The sequence below is a fragment of the Penaeus vannamei genome, chromosome 15, assembly GCF_042767895.1.
Source record: "Penaeus vannamei isolate JL-2024 chromosome 15, ASM4276789v1, whole genome shotgun sequence".
Classification (NCBI taxonomy): domain Eukaryota; kingdom Metazoa; phylum Arthropoda; class Malacostraca; order Decapoda; family Penaeidae; genus Penaeus; species Penaeus vannamei.
The window spans coordinates 32,561,811-32,568,949 of record NC_091563.1 but is presented as its reverse complement, the minus strand read 5'-3'; positions in this window follow the sequence as shown (position 1 = coordinate 32,568,949).

Below are 7,139 nucleotides of genomic sequence, written 5' to 3'. Positions count from 1 at the left end.
AACATTTTTGCAATGCATTAGCAAACTGAGATTCTATTTATTTATCTGTATTCTGTATCGGTTCATTAATATTTAGGTAGAAGTGATTAGGCGTAATTAGGCGTAAACATGTTGATTCATACTTTCTATAGCGGGCAATGGTCGAAGGCATCACGAGAACTTGGTCGGACTCTGATGTGGAAACGCGAAGGTAGATTTCTCTCTCTCTCTCTCTCTCTCTCTCTCTCTCTCTCTCTCTCTCTCTCTCTCTCTCTCTCTCTCTCTCTCTCTCTCTCTCTCTCTTTGTATCTCTCTCTCTCTCTCTTTCTCTTTCTCTCTCTCTCTCTCTCTCTCTCTCTCTCTCTCTCTCTCTCTCTCTCTCTCTCTCTCTCTCTCTCTCTCTCTCTCTCTCTCTCTCCCTCTCGCCTTCCCTCCTTCTCTCTCTCCCTTCCTCCCTCCCTCCCTCCCTCCCTTTTCTCCCTCCCTCCCTTACTCCCTCTCGCCTTCCCTCCCTTCCTTCCTGCCTCCCTTCCTCCCTCATTCTCTCTCCCACGTTCGACATTTTCGTTTCCAAGCCTCCCACACCGGAATTTCCAGCCCGTTTCGTCAAGGCAACGGAATGGATTTATCAATTCGGTGCAAGTCGGAAACGCCCACAGAGATTAGGCCACAATAAGCCTCCTTCTTGCGCGTCCGAGATAACCTCTATCGATGGGTAAAGAGAGATAAGTCACCATCTTTAGGATCTCTCCATTATCTCCTTTCGATCATATTTTCTCGTGTTATTTATTTTTTCGTCTTTCTTTTATTTTCTTTTTTGGTGGGGTTTTCTTCACTTCTTTTGCTATTTTCTCTTGCCAGTTCCTGTCGAAGAAAATGGGATTTTGAGGAAGAGAGAGAGAGAGGGTTAGGAGAAATAGGTTGATAAAGAGATAAACAGAGATATAAAGAAAGAAGGAAGGGAAGGAGAAAGAGAAGGAGAGCGAGAGAGGGGGGATAAGAATGAGAGAGAGAGGGAGAGAGAGAGAAGGGAGGATAGAGAACGAGAGAGAGAGAGAGAGAGAGAGAAAGAGAGAGAGAGAGAGAGAGAGAGAGAGAGAGAGAGAGAGAGAGAGAGAGAGAGAGAGTGAGAGAGAGAGAGAGAGAGAGAGAGAGAGAGAACAAAAGGAAGATAATTGCCCGAAATAACTCGAGATAGAGATCTAAATAGCTAATAAAACGAGCATCAATCTTATTTAAGTACTTTTCATATCAACTTTCAAAATCTAATAATTCGTGTATAAGTAAAAACGTGGAGAGGGGAAAAAAGTCTCTCCCAGGCAATAATTCAAGGCTAAATAAGGGCAGGCGAGAAGAGAATATAAATTTGAGGCATGAAGGAGGGTCCATATTAGACTAAACTGATGCAGAATGTTGCTGTTCTCTAATCTTAAAATTTTCGGGCACACGGATGCACGTGTAACTACACTGCGGGCCTGGACTTGCTTTCAGGATTATACTGTGTCTTGGGCTTGTATACTGAGGGAGTCTGACTCACACTATACGACTTTGGGATATTTTTTTCTTTTTTTTTTTATAGATGGGATGAGTTTAAGGATGCGAGGAGGGTCATACATATGTACACTGAGTCATGCTGAAATTCGCTGATCCAGAGTGATGCACACTTAGGCCACACTGGGCCACACACCCTGTTGGTCTCATAACTCATTATCTCCTTTCATCCGACTCACACTCTCTCCATCATACGAGATATTTTACAAGGTGGCGAGACGTGCCCTCGGGCGGACCTTAAAACACGAAGCTCCTCCCACCCGCCCGGCCTCTCGACCAATCAGAACCCCCGCCGCGTGCCTCGTCCGCGTTGTGATTGGCTGCCGCTCGGGGTCGTCCGAAGCGCGCGCGAGGGTTCCCAGCGTGCGTGCAAGGAGCCTCGACCGAGGTGTGAAGCGGACAGCTAAATTGAAAAGCTGTCGAGGGTGGAGTGAGCGGTAATATCGGTAATCAAGGCCATAAATTCTTATCCTGCTGATCTGTGGTCTTTAATCACGACAGAACTCTGGCCACACGTGAGAGGGCGGCCACTCGCGCGCCCAAGACTCGCCGATCTGTAGAGGAAAGGGGGGAGGGGAAGGGAGGAGGGTAGGGGAGAGAAGGGGAGGGTGTAATGGAGATGGGGAGGAAGGGGGAAGAGCGGGAGAGGGGAAAGAAGGAGGATAGAGGAACGATGATCATGGGGAGAGGAGGAGGGGTTTAATAAGGGGAAAGAAAGAGAGGGATGAGACAGAATGAGGGAAGAAGGAGAGGAATTTGTTGATATGAAGAAAATGAGAGAGGAGCGGGGCTGAAGGCGAGAGACAAAGGAGGAGGATGTCGAGGATGGAAAGAAGAGAGAGAGAGAGAGAGAGAGAGAGAGAGAGAGAGAGAGAGAGAGAGAGAGAGAGAGAGAGAGAGAGAGAGAGAGAGAGAGAGAGAGAGAGAGAGAGATAGAGGCAGAGAGAGAGAGAGAAAGACAGATAGACAGACAGAAAGAGAGAGAAAGACAGACAGAGAGATAGAGGGAGAGACAGGCAGACAGACACAGAGAGAGAGAGAGAGACACAGACAGACAGAGACAGACAGACAGAAAGAGAGAGACAGAGAGAGCACCAACGTACCAAAAACTTTCGACTAGGGAATAAAATAAAATATCAACTGAGGATACAATATATGAATTCAGACCACATAGAAAACGGAGATAACAGAAAGTGAATACCAGTTCTTACGATTTCTGTTCTTTAATTAATTCTAATCGGTTCTTCCATGTTTATAGGAGCATCAATTGTAATGATATTGATTTGGCTGAAAATGATGGTGATGACAACAACATTAATGAAAAATATAAATCATTATAGTAGGAGGGTTGTAGCAATACTAAAAGTTGTAGGGATAACAATGATAATGGTGATAATGGTGATGATGATATGTGGTGATAGTAATATATAATGAAAGTAAAATTGCCTTCATTATCATTACTATTATTATCATTATTATTATTATTACTATCATCATCATCATTATTATCATTATTATTATTATTATTATTATTATTATTATTATTATTATTATTATTATTATTATTATTATTATTATTATTATTATTATTATTATTATTATTATCATTATCATTATTGTTATTATTATTATTGTTGTTCAAATTACTAACACTTTTGTCATCATAATTTTCATTATCACCATCATTATGATAACAGTATCAATAACGGTGATAGAAATATTAATTATCATTATAATTATCATTATGATTATCAGTGTTATTATCCCTGTCGTTATTATTGTTGCTGTTGTTGCTTCCATTATTATCATTATCATTATTTGTATTACTTTTATTATTATCATCATCATTATCCTTATCATTATTATCATTATTATTATAATTTTCATTTTCATTATTGTTGTCATTATTATGATCATTACTATCATCGTTATTATTATCATTATCATTATTGTCCTTATCATCATTGTTATTATGATTATTGTTATTGTTATTAATATTTATATTATCATCATTGTCATTAAAGTCATCTTTATTATTTATTTATTATCATTATCATCATTATTATTTTTATCATTATTATCATTTTTTGTTATCATTATTACTATTATGAAAAATTATTATCATCAGCATTATCATAATTATTATCATCATTATTATCATATCATCATCATCATCATTATCATTATCATTATTACTATTATTATTATTATTATTATTATTACTATTATTATCATTATTATCATTATTATTATCATTATTATGATTATTATTATTATTATTATTATTATTATTATTATTATTATTATTATTATTATTATTATTATTATTATTATTATTATTATTATTATTATTATTATCATTATTATTATTATTATTATTATTATTATTATTATTATTATTATCATCATCATTATTTTTTATTATTATTCTCATTATTATCGTCATTATTATTACCATTGTCATTAGTATTATTATTGTTATAATCATTATTACTACTACTACTATTATTGTTATTGTTGTTGTTATTATTTATACTATCATTATTATTATTATTATCATTGTCATTATTACAATTGTAGTAATTATCACCATTGTCATTATTATTAACATTTTTATATTGCTGTTCTTGTTATCATTAGTATTATTAGTGCTACTATTGTTATCTTTGTTGTTGTTGTCATACTAATCATTATCTTTTTATCATTATCATCATCATTTTTATGGTTATTATTATCATTATTATTATTATCATTATTATTATTATCATTATTATTATTATTATTATTATCATCATTATTATTATCATTATTATTATCATTATTATCATTGTCATAACTATTTCTATTATTAATATTGTCATTATTATTATCATTATTATCATTATTATTATGACGATCATTTTTATCATTATTGTCATCATTATAATAATTATTACTATCCTTATCGTTGTTATTATCATCATCTTTATCACCATCATTACTATCATTATTATGGCTATTATTATTATTATTCCTTATCCTCTTGATGATTTTTATTATCACTATCATTCATTTATAATCATTATTAGTATAATGATAATAACAACAATAATAACAATAATGATAATGATAATAATGACAATAATAATGATACTAATGATAATGGTAATAAAGATAATGATAATAAAAATAACAACAATAACAAATATTATTATTATTAGTGGTAATAATAATAACATTATCATTATTATTCTATCATTATTTCATCATTATTATTACTGTTATTATTAGTGTTATCAGTATCATTATCATTATCATTTTTATTATCAATATTATTGTTATGATTATCATTATTATTATTATTATCCATATTATTATCCTTATTTTGTATTATCATTATTATTATTATTATTTATTATTATTATTATTATTATTATTATTATTATTATTATTATTATTATTATTATTATTATTATTATTATTATTATTATTATTATTATTATTATTATCATTATTATTATCATTATTATTATTATTATCATTATTATTATTATTATTTTTATTATTATCCTTATTATTATTATCAATGTTATTACTATCATTATCATTATTATCATTATTATTATTATTATCATTATCATTATTATCATTATTATTGTTGTTGTTATTATTATTATTATTATTATCTTTATCATTATTACAGCTACAACTATTGTTATTATTATTATTATCATTATCATTATCATTGTTATCATTATTATAATCATTATCATTATTACCATTTTTACTATTTTTGTTATCATTATCATTATCATTGTTATCATTATTATAATTATTATCATTATTACCATTTTTACTATTTTTGTTATCTTCATGAATATCATAATTGTCATTATTGTTATTATCATTATTATTAATATCATTATTATTGTAGTCATTATTTTTTATTATCATTATTGTTGTTATTATCATTGTCATTATTATCAGTATTATTATTATTATAATCATTATTATTACTCTTGTCATTATCTATCTTTTTTATCATTCTTAATATTATCATCCTTATTATTACTATCTTTAATATCATTATCATTATTAATATTATCATTGCCATTAACATTATCATTAGTAGTATCATCATCATTATCATTATTTTTATTATAACTATTATTATGATTATCATTTTGTTATCATTATCTTATGTGTTATTATTGTTATTATTATTATTATCATTAGTAGTAATAGTAGTAGTATCACTATCATTATCATCATCATTATCATTATTATTTTGTTATTATTTTCTTCAGCATTATTATTGTTATTATTAATATTACCATCATCATTAACATTATTATTGCTGTCAATTTGTTCCTATTATAATTTTGATCTTCATTTTATTTTCTTCATTATCATCTATTATATTATTGTTGTTTTTCTTAGCATTATCATTATTCTCATTAACATTAATATGATTGCTATAATTATTTTCCTCATTATTGTCATTATTACCGTTAACACAGCACTCACTATTACTATTATAAACATTCCTAAAATTATTTACTTAACCATTTCTCTTATGGCCATCAGTATCCTCATCATCATTATCAATTTATCTCATAATTGTTTTCATTATCATTACTATAATTGTTGTTGTAATCATTATCATAATTTTCATGATCATTATTACGATTATCATAATCATTCTCTACATTATTGCCATTATTAACACAGCACTCACTATTACTATCATGATCATAAGCATCACTTATTTTATTTACATTACCATCTCTCTTATATCCATCATTATCATCATTATCATCATCATCATTATCAATTTATCTCGTGAAAACCGCCCTTATCTACTTCTTCTCTCCCTCATGGCCTCACGGACCACAATTAGAAGAATTTGTACGCTGAAATTTCTCTCTATCAAGTTAGGGGATTAAAGTACAGCATCACGAACATTTGTTACTATAATGGAGGTATCATGCGCAACGTATAAGGAAAATTAATATATATTTTTTCCCCCTTTTTTGAGAGAGAGTGGAACGGCCGCATAAAAATGTTAAATAATTCTCAATCTCAACGAGGGATGTATTTTTTTTATTATTTATTTATATATGATCATCCAGATGTTTGTTATAATACTTTTTTTTATTGATTTAGGCTTGTGAATTTCCAAAAGGGGTCAAGAGAATCCGGGAAAAATATCTTTCTCAGGCAATGTAATACACGTAACTGAAGATCTTGTTTTCTTAGAGGAGTAAAAACAGACATCTTAAAGTGTTTATTATCAGACGTGACGGCTAAAGATAAGCCAAGATGCAACTAAATTTTGATATAACAGAGACCTCCACTGTCGTTAATTTCTACGTTTTTTTTCCACTGCCGTTAATTTCTATATGTGTTTCTCCCGTATATGTATTTTCGAAACAGATTCCGGCGAATCCACATTTCGAAACCTCTCTTCAAAACGGTTTCGAAAAATGGCTGACACGTGAAACCCAGTGACTAGACGATAACTACGCGTGTTTATTTAAGCCATCACCTAAACGAACAACAAATTACATATATGTAAAACAATGAAAAACACAAATAGCAAACTGTATACATAAACATATCACTGGCGA